The following is a 16,090-nucleotide window of genomic DNA, read 5'->3' on the forward strand; positions in this document are numbered from 1 at the left end:
GTGCATGGGGGCTCCCCTGGAGAAGACTAGAAGTAGTGAGGCCGCATCAGAGGCTGCCGTAGTGACCTAGAGGAGACACTCCAAGCCCTGAATATGAACACAATAGCTGTGAATGGAGAGACACGGGATGGGAGAGCCATCCAGACATGGGATCCATAAGAATTGGAGACCGGTTGGATGTAGAGAGTGAGGGAGGGAGAGGAAGTCTAAGATGATTTTCGTTTGGTTGGTTGGTGGAACCTTTGATCAAGAAAGGAGGCAGCAGGAGAAGCATGTTTTAAGAGAAAGATGGAAAGTCAAGTTTCAGACACTTCAAGTTTTAGGTATATAGGGCATCCAAGTGGAGATGAGTGGATATACCCTGCGGTCCTGTGTGTGTAGAGCACAGTAATTGGTGATCGACAGATGACTAACATTTGTTGAGGGAATGAGTAGATGGCTAAAACCGTAATGTGGATGAGATTGTCCAGTAGAAACATAAGTCCAGCAGGGTGAAGAGGAAAGAGTCCTGGGGGAATATTAATCACCCCACTGACACCCAAATAATGAATTAAGAGAAGCTTGAAATTCAGAAATCATAAGCATATCAGTCAAGAGAAGAAGATTCAGGGTATGGCAAAGAGGCATTTTCAGCACTGATGTTGACCTATACAACTTATCGACGAGCTAACCATTTTCTTTCTTAGAGATAATAGCCAACATTCACTGAGTACTGCCTATGCGCTGGGCCTTGTGTCAGGGATTTACCTGTATTTCTTTACTTAACTCACAACTCAGTGACAGGGAGATGCTATGTTTTTTCCTTTTCTAGAGATAAAGAAATTTGGCGTCTTGGAGACATTAAGTAATTGCTCAAGCCCTGTAGCTTATGTTCAGTGGACTTGGGATTCAAACCCAGGTCTGGCTGACTCAGCCAAGGATCTTCATCACTCTTTTGTCTCGTAAATATCCAGTCATTTAAAAAATCAAGGCTGAGCATATCAGGTTGTGCAAAAGGTGCTTTGTCTCTTAAGACAATCAGATCGAGAGAATGGTACTATTTGTGAGGAATGTGGGATGTATAAGTTGTTACACTGGCCTTGTATATCTTTGGGTTTTTCCAGGTACTTTATCTGCCACCTGTCTCTCCTCATCTCCTATGATATTAAGTTGATGGCTTTTGAGAAGCTGCCATCTTTAGTGGAGGTTGCTCATTTTCCTGATCATGGCCTGGAGGACTTTCTCCATCTGAGTGAGCATTGAGATAAAGGATAAGCCAGTCCCAAGGTCAATTGGATGAACAGAATCTTTCTTTTGTTGGCTTGTGGAGACCAATTAGTAATGGTGGATGAATGGATTCGATTAAATGCCTTCACTGATCTAGGTCTACTGGGGTAGTGATAAATTCCCAAATGAGGTGAGGGACCTATTGGGTCTGAACACATCACCTTGCCCTGGCTTTGGTAGATTCAGAGCAGCTCCTTCAAGTATCACAAGAAGAAGGTCTACCAGTACTTCCATTCATTTACTTTTTGAGCAGCTTGTTTGCCTCAGTTCCCATCCATCATAGTGGCAATAGCACAATCTTTAGAGCCAGGCAGGCATAACTTTGACTTCTAGCCCTGCTTCTTGCTAGACGCATAGAATTGGGGAATGATCTTAACTTCTCTGAACCTCACTTTTTTTTTTGAGTTATACATATATATTTTTTAACTTTTTATTTTACATTGGAGTATAGCCGATTAGCAATGTTGTGATAGTTTCAGGTACACAGCAAAGGGACTCAGCCATACATACACATGCATCCATTCTCCCCCAAACTCCTGTCCCACCCAGGCTGCCACATAACATTGAGCAGAGTTCCCTGTGCCATACAGTAGGACCTTGTTGGTTATCCATTTTAAATACAGCAGTGTGTACACGTCAATCCCAAATGCCCTAACTATCCCTTCTCCCCATCCTTCCCCCCTGGTAACCATAACAAAACTCACTTTTCTTATCTGAAAAATAGGACGAGTAGAGCTTAGCTTACCCTTCTTGTGGACATGGCATAGCGCATTAAGGTGCTCATCATGGGGCCTGGTACTGTGAACATGCTCAGTATATGTGAGGCCCTTTTTCTGAAGGGAATGGAGGTGTATACCCCCTAGATTATCTGTAGCTGGGTACTTATTCCATTGCCTCCAAGAATTTTTGTATTTTCATACAAATAAGATCTGGTATTAAAATGGCCCCCATGTTGTCATTGTGTTGTAAAAGTAATCAGAAATTGTCCAAGAAATTCAGATGTCACAACTACTTGCAAACCATTGCTTTTAACTGAGGGTGAGAACCCTTGATGGAGCCCAGTACAAGTATTCCATATTATTCACAGTACAGAATCACATGAGCTGGATTCCAGGTTAAATGAAGAACACGCCTTTCCCCTGAAAAAAAGATATAGTTGATGCAAAATGGGTAAAGCTAGACTGACATTCACAGGCTCACGCTGACCTGTGGTGAGGAGGCACGATACCTCCTGGAACTTATGCTGACTATTCTACGAGTCTCGAACACTGTGGATGCAGGTCACCTCCCACAAGTTGATGTCCAAGCAGCTCCAAAGCTCAAGAGGAGTGATGTGATGGGCAGCTGTGGGGCCGAAGTGACACAGGTCTTTGCAGGACGACGTGGAGGACTGGGTCACACCTTCAAGAACCCTTCAGAATGTTTTGTCATGGAAGCTCAGACTGTCAGAGTAAAAGGGGTAGAAGGTGCGGGAGGCCCAGAATTTGGAAATAAGGCGTACCCTGTTGCTAAAACATAAAATTAATAAGTATTAGATCAGAGGTAAGAAAGGCAAACTCACCGTAGGAACAACAGTAGAAGTCACACATAATAAGTGTGTACTATGTGCCTGGTTTATTCTAGGCTGGGGGTTCATATAAGTTTGGGAAGACATTCTAATGGGGTGGGAAATGGACAGTAAACAAAATAAATATGTACATTATTTTGTATATTAGGAGATAGTAAGTGCCAATATGAAAAATAAAGCAGATAGTGTGGGGCAGGGAGCGGGTGTTGTAATTTCAAGTTGGTAGTTGTGGAGGGTTTCAACGACTAAATAACATTCAGCAAGACACACTTTCATGACCCGAGAAGAGCATTGCAGGAAGAGGGAACCCCAAAGTGTCCAGGCACTGAGGCATGAACTTTCCTGGCACGTTCAAATCAAAGCAAAAAGGCTGATGTACCTGGAATGGAGCAAAGTTCAGGTAAGAACAAGGTGATGGGAATGAAGTCAGAGAGCTAACAAGACTGAAGGTTCTTGGGACGACCAGGTTGATACTTATCCCATCAAAGGGCATATTGTCATCATCATCTTTTTATTCTTCTCCATCTTTTCCTTGCTCTAACATTTTCTAGGCACTTTGACAAGCAGACGACCTGGAGGGTCTTCTCAACCCTCATAACAACCTTTTGAGGCAGATCGTTTATCATTCTTATTGCACATACAAGAAATCAAGGTCTGAAAGGTCACAAGCTCTGTGGCAAAGGCTCAGCACTTTTTCTCTCATGCTATCCTGCCTCCGTTTCCAAAGCACCGTTTATTTGTGTCGCACCTTCCAGCTTTGGCTCATAGCTTTTCACATAAGAGCATCCAAGAAACTCTTGCGTATACCTGTCAACTGCTGTTTTTTTTGTTTTTTTAACTTTGAAAAAACAAGGTTTATTATTCACAGGTCCTGGGGGGTACACATGGTGCGGGGCCACATAGCAAGAGGTTTGGTCAGGAGGTGAGGAACAGGAGTACACACTAGAGAGCAAGAGCGCACACTAGCAGACCTGGGGTTCTGCCTTCATTCTGGTTGAGGGTGGGGTGCCTAGAGGTTTTGCAGGTTCACTCTTTATTGGTGAGTTTAAAACATGAGAGCGGGAATTAAAGCACAGGGAGGGAAAAGCAGGGTCACTCAAATGATCAGTTATCTAGGTCAACCAGGGCTTTCTAAAAGGGAAACTTCATGGGTGGGGTGGCCTGGCTCTTTATATAGTTGTATAGCTGGCAGTGGGTTTATTTGAGATGGATTTCTTTGCAATGTATACCTCAGCAATCAAAAGCTTAATGTCAGGCATGCACTTATATTACAATGAAAAAAGCTAATTGTCAGGCACTTACACCACACTGCTTCTTTCTAATCAACCATGGGATCTCATGGTAAAAACATGCCTTTTGAGATTGGCTTTTTTGACTCAGAACATTGTCTTTGCGATTATTTAAGTTATTTTGTGTTATAATAGCTTGTTCCTTTTTGTTGCTGAGTAATATTCCATGGTATGGATGTACCACAGCTTGTTTATCCATTTACCTGTTGAAGGATATTTGGGTTGTTTCAGTGTTGGGTTTTACAAATAAAGCTGCTGTAAGTATTCATGTGCAGCTTTTCAGTTCACTTGGATAAAATACTCAGAAGTAAAATTGCTGAGTCATATGGTATATATATTTTATTTTATTTTTTAATTTTCATTGGTATATATATTTTAAAATTTTAAGAAACTTCAAAACTGTTCTCCCAAGCAGGCGCATCATTTTCCATTCCCATCAGCAATGTATGAAACTTCTGTCTTCTCTGGATGCTTATCAGCATTTGGTGTTATTGGTATTCTTTATTTTAACCAATCTAAGAGGTGTGTGGTAGTATTACATGGTGGTTTTAATTTTCATTCCCCTAATGATTAGTGATGTTCGACATTTTTTCCCTTTTGCTTATTCTGTCAATTGCTCTTGATGCCTCATCTTCCTTCTCACTGGCAGTGGTACAAATGGAACAGGCAGACAGTTTCTCTGGGCCTCACTGTTATGGACTGCATGTTTGTGTCTCCCTTAAATTTATATGTTGAAGTCCCAGTCCCCGAAGGGATGATACAAAGAGGTGGGGCCTTGGGGAGATAATTATGTTTAGTTGAGGTCATGAGGGTAGAGCCTCCAAGATGGGATTAGTGCCCTTATAAGAAGAGGAGGAGACCAGAGCTTTCTCACACCATCTTGTGAGGATATAGCAAAGTGTCTGTCTGCAGACCAGGAAGAGGGCCTTCGTCAAAACCTGACCAAGTTGGCACCCTGCTCTTGGACTTCTAGCCTCAGAACTGTGAGAAATAAATTCCTGTTGTCTAAGCCACCCCATCCATGTATTTTTGTTATAACAGCCCAAGTGGACTGAGATGCTCTTGTTTGTTTTGCACAACATTTCCTTTTTGAGTTGTGGTGCGGGGCCTTGTTCATAAGCACGGACCTTCCCCACATGCTTGTTGGTACTTGGTTGTGAACCACCATCTTCCATAACAAAATTCTCCTTTGTCCCCATCTCTTTCTTTGAGAATTGCTATCTAATTATTAATTTTTGTTTTAGTGTTTTCTCCTCTCTCTTTTGCCAGTTTGCAGAGGCAGGATCTGCCAGGTGTTCCTTGCTGCCCACTGAGCAGACTTGCTCAATTTTACAAAAGCTGCTATGGTTGGGACTTTTGGCACTCAGCCACTTCTGGTTCTTTCTCCTTCTGGTAGAGAATTGCATTTCTCTGCCCCTTGGCGTTAGGTTAGGTCCTGTGAGTGGAAGCGATGCTGCTACTTCTGGGCAGAGGCATTCAATTCCTGGCGTGAGATCTTTGGGGCTTTTTTCCCTGATTGAGGCAAACCCTGAGGCATCTGTTGAGCTGGAGGGTCCATGAGCTCCATGAACACTGAGCCACCACACAAAGAACAGTGGCTGCCATCCTAGAAAGCTGCCAAGGCTCGAAGAATCACTTTTGTTGTGTCACAGATGCGATTTTGGTCTGTGTGTGTGTGTGTGTGTGTGTTGTTCCTGTAGCATCACCTAGCTTATACTGATTGACACCTCTTTTTCTGCAAGACCAGGTTGAGTGTCAGGCAATATCCTGATTTTTACTCAGTGTGAAGTTAGAATTTGAGGTTTTGCGGGAGACAGACTTGCGTTGTATGACCTTGGGCAAATGACTTTACCTTTCTGCATTTTCTGGTTTTCTTTTCTATAGATCGAAGAGACTTATACCCACCTTCTAGGGTTGTTGTGAGAATTAAACGTAGTAACACGTGTAATGTAGGTAGTATACAGTAGACATTTAATGAATGCTTGTTTTCGTTCTCCTTTTCCTGCACCATCATAAACTCGAAGATTACGTGCCCATTTTATTATTTTTTCTCCCAAGGATTTTGCCACTTTCTCATTAACCAGTGTTTCCTTGTTGCCAGGATTTAGTGCCAAGTAACCATCTCCCTTGTTGCTTCCTCTGACTTCTGAAAGATGAAATCGTCAGCAAGGCAAGGCGAAGATTGATCAGATGAGACACCCAGCAGATGTCCAGAGAGTCTGAGTCCCCACTGCTGCTCCGTCCTGCCTCTGTGCCAGTTCTGTAATCTGTATTAGGAAAACACGGTCTGCTTGATTGCTCTGTAGCAGACTTTCACAACATTAGCAGTTTCATCCCTTTCTTCTAGTTCTCCATGATATTTGTTTCCATTTTCAATTTTTATCCAATTCAATTAGATGCTTGTTTTGACTCCGCTTCTGAGCTGGGCGTGGGGGATACAGAGGTGCATTAAGGCGTAGCTCCTGCTTGCCAGAAAGTCACTCTGGTGAGGGGAACAGATAAGGTAGACAAACCCACCCACCCACCAACCACCAACCAACCAACCAACCAAGAGGACAACCCCAAATACTGTGATGACTACAAACACATAAGCATGTACATGATACAGAGAAAGGACTAGGGAGGAACTGATGAATTCCTTTGGGTCTAGGAGTGGGAGAGGGATGAAGTCTTTTTCCAAAAGATTCTGTTTCATTAGGGTTTTGATGGGTGAATAGGAGTGCACCAAGCAGATTATGAAGGAAGAACATTTGGGAAAGAGAAACAGCATTTGCAAAGGCACAGTGACATGAGATGTGAATAGTTCTGGGCAGTATATGAGATTTGGTGTTTAACAGAGCATAAAGGGCAAAGTGGGAAGTGGTAGGAGGTGAGGTAGAAGGTTTTGCCAGGCAGGCCAGTGGGGAGAGGACACATTCTTGAGTATATGGGCATTTATTAGACCTGCTTCTCTTCGAGGTTTACTCTTTATTGCTTTTTGCTAGCCATGCCCTTCAGTGAATAAGATTGTATTTGTTGCCTTGTCTGATAATGTTGGGTGGTTAGCCCTCATGGGTCTGGATGGAGTAGAGGGCTCTTGAAATGTGCAGAAAAGAACATGGAGTCAGGATAAAGGCGGACTTGAGCTCAAATCTGACAATGTGTTTTATTAACCCCATGTTCCTGTGCCTGAGGTCTCTATTACCTCCTCTGCAGAGGGGGGGAAATCATGCCTGCCTCACTGAGCATCTATGAGGACTAAAATGAAAGAAATATTTAAAGTACTCAGCACAGAACTTGGTGTCCATTGGGTACTCAGTACATCTCCCAGTTGGAGAAATCAGTTACTTGTGTTTGGGAATTGCATTAAGCTCATAAAGAAACAGCTGAAAATTGTTAAGACTGATTTAAAAAATACAATTATGCTTTTTTTTTTTCCTTTTGAGAAAAGTTGTTAGTTCTTTTTCATGACAAACCTCTCAGGGCCCTCAAAGGAGGAAAACAAATTTGCAAAAAAAAAGAAACTTGAAACAATATGACATTTCTGTTGTATCAAACCTCAAAGGTCTTACCTTGAGATTATTTTGGTAAATCCATTTACATTTTTTACTCCCCCCAACCCCAAACGTCATGTGTTAGAACACATTGCTGTTTTGATGTCTCCATTGTGATATTTTTTTAAGCCATCAGTAGAGTTTTAAATATCTCAGGACTGAACTCTGGCCTTTGAGGAAGGCAAACTAATTATTTCTCAAACGATTCTGTAGAGCAAGCCGCTGGCATTCGTTTCCGGGCAGCTTAGAAAGGAAATGCGAAACTGGTGCCTTTTTAAGGAAGAGGATGTGCAGTCAGACAGGAGTTCAGAAACTTGTCCACCCCGTTTCAAGAGGAAGCCCTGATGTTCCTGGAGAACAGCTGGGGCCAGGGTTTCACGCAAATGGTTTTGCAGTTGACTCAGGCAAAACAAAAGCAGTGCTGATGGGTGGGATAAAGGTGGTCACAGATGTCAAGGGCTGACTGAAGTCTTATATAATCATTTGATGGTCCCAACAACTCTAGAAAGTAGAGACTTTTAGTCCCGTTTTACAGATGTGGAAACTGAGTCTTAGAGAAGAGAAGTCTTATTCAAGGTCACAGGGCCAGGAAGTTGAGGGCTGTTTTTTGCCTGACACTGGAGTGTGTGATCTTAACCACTTGGCTCTGCTGCCTGGGGGTCTTTATGCTATGTGACCTTGGATAACTTACTAACCTCTCTGAACATCTGAGTTTCTTCTTCCATCAGACAGGGATGACAGTACTACTACCAACTTCTTAGTTGTGAGGATCAGGTATACTTCCTGAGGAGGAGGCACCTAGTGAAAATAAGTGAAACATTGTAATTAATTGGGTTCTGAGTACACTGACTAGTATGTCTTATGATTATACCCTCCCTAGCTCCATCCTGTTCTATACCTGGCTGTTAGTTTGCCGTCAGAGATGGTTCTCCCATGGACCACAATACACATCTCTCATCCCCTTTATCTTTTCCCACCTTCCCACCTCTGGCTTTTGTTTCCTCCCCACAGGGTTCCCTGACTCCTGAAGTTCTTACTGAAATTCCCTTTCTTCGAGATATTATAAGTTTCCTGGTGGAGGTTTTTGGGGTACATAGAAGAGAGGCAACTGACCAGACTGGGGGTTTAGTGGAGATTCCTAGAGAAGCTGACTCTTGGGGGATGACGAGGATTTGGGTAAGAGGAGAGAGGAGAGGCGAGAGGGATTGCAGGCTTGTGCAGGGGCATGGCATGTTCTGAGACCCACGAGTATTCGTACAAGATAATGGGTGAGGTTGGAATGTCAGTATTGTTAAAAATTGGATGAGTATTTTTCCACCTTGTTTCCTCAGCTAGACTGTTAGTCCCAGGAGAGGAGAGACTGCATCTTAATTCCATGCCCCTCACAGTGCCCTCTCTGGGGGTGGGCACAGAGCCAGCCCCAGGAGAGACTCAGGTCATTGATTTTTTAATACTCACATGCTAATGAGTTGGGTTTTACTGGAAGAAGTGGGCAGCTTAGCAATGCAGAAAGGCCATAGACTTTGGAGTCAGACAGACCTTATGGAAGTCACTTATTCTCTCTGAGCCTCAGTTTCTTCACCTATGAGATGGGGGCAACATGTACATGCCTCATAGGATTGCTGTGAAAGTGAAATGAGATATGATATCTGTGAAGGGATGGACAGAGCAGGTGCAGTATGTGTTAGTTCTTGTTGTTTTGCTGACTCTCCTGTGAATTAATTCTCAGGGCTCATGGAGGTTGAAACTTTGTTGTTGGCAGCTAGGGATGGGTGATTCATCTAAGCAGAAGCTTGCCAGTGTTGGCCACAGCTCAAGTTAGCTCACTGCAGCTTCCACCCAGGAGATGCTGCTTTGCCATCTCCCTGTTCTGGAGACGGGAGTATGCTTCCATGGCAGATAAGATGGAGGAGGACACGTGGATGTGGGAAGCATTCTGTTTACTTAGACTCACCTCTGTCAAAGTCGTGGGGGTTAAATAGGCTTGTAGGACATAGGAAGAGTTCAGGCTTAATACAATCCCTTTATCTGCAGCCCTTGACCATCCCCTCAAAACTTCACCCTTTGCCTACTACAGTGTTGGCTCCACAAGTGTAAGGATCTTTGTTTAGCTTGTATCCCGAGAGCCTTGGACGCTGCCAGGTGCAGAGTAGGGGCTCAGTCATTTTGCTGAAAGAATAAATGCACAACTGCCTCCCAAACTCCTTCCCTTATTTGCCTTCAAGATGGAGTTGGCTAGATCACGTCCTGTCCCATCCTGTTACTACTTTCTTCATGGCATGTGCCTGCTTTGCCATAATATCATTAGCATGGAGCAACCAGGAGTGGAGTTCTGTGACATCCAGTCATCCTGGGAAGTCTCATTTCCTGCCTGCCTCATTCAGTCAAACTTAGACACGAGTTCTTGGCTGATGTTGGTCTCGTGGCTCAAGAATGTACATGCTCTGAGGTGTTTGGTCAGCGTGCTCCCAATGACCTGTTCACCCATGCGTGAGCCTTTGAGTCAGTGACTTGGCAGACTCTCAAGCTGCTACCCCAAATGGATGATTTCTCTCCATCCAATAAAAGATCGTATAACTTTCCAATTAATATTATTGATGGTTCCGGCAGCAGAATTTCTCCCCTCTTCCCACCCCGAGAAACCAGGTCAGGTCAGCAGTCACCAAGCATGTCCCGTGTGCACTGGGGGAAGGGCACTCACTATCCACTCTCTTTCCCTCTCCATCTTTCCCTGGCATCAGTGGTCTTCAGATACACAAGTACGTGTATGAAGTGTAAGCATATGTCTAGCTGTGCCTGTGTCTTGAAAACTCTCCTGGCTGCTGTTTTCAAAGACAATTGAAAAGATGGTAGCTGTACTCACCTTGAAACTTCTTTTTTTTTTTTTACATCTTTATTGGAGTATAATTGCTTTACAGTGGTGTTTTAGTTTCTGCTGTATAACAAAGTGAATCTTGAAACTTCATTTTGATTTTCTTATTCAACACAACGTGACATTTTCTTGAAAGGGATATTCCAGTTTAGGAGCCAAAAGGTGGGTCAGTATCATAATGATAAGAGTAATAACTGGCATAAAAAGAATTTCAGATAGAATTAGTGAATGCAGGCTGTCTGCTTTGAGTGTTTTGCTAATAATTACCACCCTGCCATGCCTCATTCTGAAGGGCTAACTCATTTTCAGCTGAGCTTCAGTTTACAATATGAGGTTGATGATCAAACACAAGCTTCACTTAAAGTAGGGCCATCAGGAGAAATCGCTCTGATAGCTGAAGCTGGCCGTGATGGAGTGCGATGAAATGGGAGTTTCAGGAATGTAGTGTGGAATCTCCACTGACTTTCTGTTTTTATTTCACAATCAAGAGCCATGAATGAGAGAGAAATATGTTAGTTACATTACTTTAAAATAGCCTGGCAAAAATATAATTTCTTATTGATTAGTTTTCCGTCGAAGGCAAGGCCTGTGGATAAAAGAAAATTGACTGCTGAAAATTCTAAAATAAAGAAAGTAAATTAGGGAAGATGTTTAAATTTTTAAAAGGAAGAAAAAGGTGTAATCAATGTACCCAAATCTGCCACTTATAAAAAGTACTGCTGAAACTGAGTTCTAAGTTGTTCTTGATCTGATTGACTTGCTTCATTTACTACAGTATTTAAAAAATACAAAATAGACTGTTTGGCTTTGCTTTTCTATGTTTCAGTTACCATGGAAAGTAAAGAAATGTAGGAATAAAAATTATTCCTGGAAATTAGGTAAGGAGTTAGTTGGTGGGTTCATATGACATCATAACTCTTTTTGGTTACAAGCAGTAGAAACCTGATCCAAACTGTTAAACCAGTGGTCCTCAGTTGGAAGTGGTTTTGCCCCCTAGGGAGCATTTGGAAATGACCGGAGACATTTTTGGTTATCACAGCCGTGGGGTGAGGATGGCTATTGACTTCTAGTGAGTAGAAGCCAGAGGTGCTGCTAAACATCCTACAAAGCACAGGACAGCCCCCATCCAGCCAAAAAAGTCAGTAGTTCTAAGGTTGGGAAATTCTGGTTTAATATTTTAAAAAAGTAGAATTTATTGACCCATCACTGAAAAATCCAGGATAGATGTAGTTGGACACAGATGTTCCAACAATGTCATCAGAAGCATCTTTTTCTCTCCAACCTGCTACTTTCCCTGTGAGCTTCTTTGTTAGGAGGTTTTCTCCCTCAGAATCACAATATGGGACCCAGCAGCTCAATGAAAAAGAGCTCGTCTTTCTCATTGATTCGATTCCCTCCAAGAATCCTGAGATTGGCTCTTGTTGGCTAACCTTTGTTATATCTTTTCTGAACCACTGTTGTGGGTCTGGATATACTGACTGAGCCCTGGGACACGTACCCACCCCTGACTCTGGGGTGGGGGTGTTGGCTTGGTCCATCTAAACCACTTGGACTGAGAGAGTGGTGAGGTGTTTCTCCAAAAGGAAAAATGGGGTGCTGTTTCTGCAATAAGGGAGAAGAGATGCTGAACAGCCAAGCAACAGACGTCCACTACGTTTATTTTCTGAGGAAATTCAGAGTGGTGGTGGTACAGGGGATACCAGGACTCCCTCCTCCATCCTTCTTTTTTTCCTATCATCCAGAGTAAGTTATTTTTAACATTCCTGTGATAGTCTCCCTTTCTCTATCTCTCCTAGTACTCATGTTACATTATAATTACATTATAATAAACTTATTTATTTACATATCCATCTGTTTTCCTAAACCATGAGCTTCTAAACACGGGGATTACATCTAATTCATCTTCACGTTTCCAACACCTTGCTCAGGATAGAACACGCAGTAGGCTACAATAAAACTTTTTTTTTTCTATAAAGAAAGAGTAAAGGAGAGCTAAAAAGTCAGTTTGGTCTTATTAGACTATTGATTAGCCATTAATCAGATGTTTATTGAGCAGCTACTATGTGCCCGACACACCAAGCCCTGGAGACATAGCAGGTAACAGGGCAGGCACATGTCGAGTGTAGCATCTGGGGAGGTGGCAGCCATTGGACAAGTAATCAAGTGGGTTGCATGATGCAAAGGGGAAGTTCCGAGAGCATGGGTCCACTTTAGAGTGGGACTCTGGGGAAATGATACTTGAAGGGGACAGCCTGGAATGTTGAGTGAGAGCTAGTTTTGCAAGATGTGGGTGGAAGAGCTTTCTGTGCAGAGGGAACAGCCTGTGCAAAGGCCTTGAGAAGGTGGTGGGGCACACGGTCATGGTTATTATGACCTGTTTGCAAGACAGGGTAGCATTTCAGATCTGATTTAAGGAAGGGTGGCCTCAGTTCTCCACTTTGATGAGTCTCTTAGGCAGTGATTGTTTAATTTCAAGGAAAAGAAACACATTCAAAAAAATTAAAGTGAATAGGAAGTTTTATTGTCAGGACACAAGGTTCTCAGGGGACCCACCATAACAGCTGGACCTCGTGGGACTTGGAATGTTGTTAGCCGGAATGTTGTTAGCCAGACGTTCTCTGTGTCTTGCTCTCTGGGGGGCTCATCTTTGCACATCTGCTCCAGTCTCCTCTCTGCAGACTGGCATCTGCCATCGAGATCTCAGGTTCTGCTCTTGATCACTTTCCACTTGCCCAGGGCTCTGGCTCTTCCTCTTTATGACCTTATTTTTCCTGCTTCTAACACCCTCTGACCAAATCAGCCTGTATCTCCGTTTTAAATTTCCAAGTGTAAGAATCTGATAGGCCCATGTGATGGGAGGTGGAAACAATTAAGATGCAGAAAGTTGGGCAAACATTGCTTCAGATGTTACTTTTGTGAAATGTTAGTAACCTAACATGTCTGGATTCCAACCTCATGGAAAATATCACCCCCAGATAATAGTCTTGGGTACATAGTCAGGGTAATTCTTACCCCATTCTCTCTCCTTCTCACTCAGAATACTCCAGCCATGCTGGTATTCTGGTTTCTCAAACATACAGCCTTTGCACATGCTGTTTCCTCTTCCAGAGATGCTCTTCTCTCCTGCTCTTTACTTGGTTAATCTTTATTATCCTTTAGGTCTTAGCTTAGACATCATTTTCTCAATGAGGTCCTTCCTGACTCCCTGAATAGAATCGGTTTTGCCCTTTCTGGTTCATGGAACCCTGTTCTTTTCTCTTAGTTTTTATCAGAATTTGCAATTTTATAAGTTTTGTACAATTATTCTTCCGAGACTTTTAACTCTTTGAAGAGAAGGAATCACATCTGCCTGGCATCTAGTAGGTGTCCAATAAACACTGGTTAAATTGGTAAAGTAAATGTAATTATCCAGAGGGAGGTCCCTTTGAAAATTTTGTTTACAAAGGGTAAAACCTTCTGTTTAAGATGGTTGCATCTTTACTTGATGGTAGGAGAACACCTTAAGTAGGGACAACTCTGATATTTGATATGGATGCTAAATAGAAGATGCCCAAATAAACTTCACACATGAGTTAGGAAGATCCAGTCTCTGCTCCCAGGTTTCTTCCTTCTGTTATTTTAGGATGATTCACAGGGCCAACTTGTACCAAAATTTTGTCAAAGAGAAGGGAAACTAACATTTATTGGGAAGCTATTAATGGCACTTTATAAACACCATCTCATTCAGTTCTCTTGACAACCCAGTAATGTGGGGGATACACCTTATAGACAGTCTCCTTCAGCTTCTGTTCCAGCATCTGTCAAGTATGCTATCTGTACTGCAGAGGCTGGAAACCTAAAAGGTACGTTTCCAAGACTCCCTTGCAGCTAGGATCCTGGATATCATTCAGGTTTTACAAATCAAATGCACCCTGCGAGTCTTGAATTTAGAACTGAGTTAGAGGGGAGAAGGGCATAATGCAATCCACCTTGCGGGTGGATCACTGCAGAGTCAAAGTGGTTCTATAGCCATTAGCTCCCTGAGTTGGTGACTTCTTGTAGCAATGGTGGCAGTTTTCCTGATCTTCATAGAGGTAGGGAGATTTTGGGGCAGGGAGTTGTTCCTGGATGCTCCAACTCTTTGAGTGCTTCTAAGTCAGTTTACACCTAGTGATGTGTTCCTTTCTGCTTAAAGTAGCTGAAGTGATTTCTGTAGTCTGCAACTGAGAAATACCTAAAACACCAGGTTTCTTGTACCCTGTCCTCTCCCCACATTTTACAGATGAAGATCTGAGGTCTGAGGATCAGGGTTCAAATGACCTGACTCAGGTTTCACGGCAGGTTAAGTGTCTGAGAACTTGAAACCAGACTGACTCTTTCCGTTTGTCTGTCTTCACTGCTGCCGCCCACTTCTTTTCTCTGGGCTGCTTTTCTCTCTCTCTTTCTTCTAGTATCCTTCTACCACAGAACATTTCATTCCAAACAGATGGGGATCTGACAGTCATTTTCATTCCAAGGCCTTAGGGATGTGATGTAACTCTTCCCAGGCATCTCTACATCTTTCAGAGGACCGTGGGGACAGGGCGATGCTGAACCCTATGGCAGGGCATGACTCACAAGTGGAATCCCAGACACCATGGCAACCACTTGAGGCGAAGTTGAGGGAAGAAAGCTGGGACGGGAGAGAGTGGAAGGAAGGTCAGGAAAAATAACTTGGGTTCTCATCTCTTAATTGTCCTGGCCTGATTTCCTTGAGACATGTGTTAATCTTCCCAATTTGCGGAAGGGGGCTTGCCCCAGGTGGTAAGCTTCCTAAAGCTTTGGATTTGGGTTTATAAGCCTGTCGGAACGGAGCATGCCCCCCCCTTTTGACCCACTCCCAAGAGCTCTCCTGTCAGATTTTAGACATGCCAGCTAATTCCTTTCTATAGATTTGCCCGGCTTTATTAGGAGTAATGGTCTCCAGGGTATTTTCCTTTATAGACATTATAATTAGTAATTGTTTTGAAGGGCAATTGCTGTTAAACTACTTATTTTTTCTTTTCCTGGAGGACAGGACAATTTCCAAGACTGATTATTTCACAATTGAAATTCCATGTCTCCCAGAGGTCGATTTTTATAGTGGTTGGTGGAAGCAAAATCCTCTCTTGATTTTTTCCATTATGCCTTCAGACACACACACACACGGAAACATTCCTGGGAAGACAAGCAGAAAAACAAAGCCTCCACTGAGTGTTCAACAGCTTTTATAGACAGTTGCCTGCCTCTCTGGCTAATGGGATAGATGATAAATGCTCCCAAGATACCATTTCAGTCAATTAATTAGTTAATGTTTAAAGATGGAAAGTGTCACGTAGTTAGAGAACATTATGATTTTCTTAATAAAAAAGACTTGAAGTGAGAAAAAATAGGAATGAAAAGACAGTGCAAGTTTTGCCTTTGAACTGTAATTCCTGTCTCTGATTCTGTAGCCAGTTACAGGGCAGTAAGCATCTGCCTGTTGTCAGGTCACCTCCATGAGGTTCTCTCTTTGGGTCAGAGATTTTCAGTACAGTAAGTGTGATGACGTAGCTATTTTTTTTTC

This window comes from Monodon monoceros, unplaced genomic scaffold (assembly GCF_005190385.1).
Source record: "Monodon monoceros isolate NGI ecotype Baffin Bay Population unplaced genomic scaffold, NGI_Narwhal_1 Super_Scaffold_13, whole genome shotgun sequence".
Classification (NCBI taxonomy): domain Eukaryota; kingdom Metazoa; phylum Chordata; class Mammalia; order Artiodactyla; family Monodontidae; genus Monodon; species Monodon monoceros.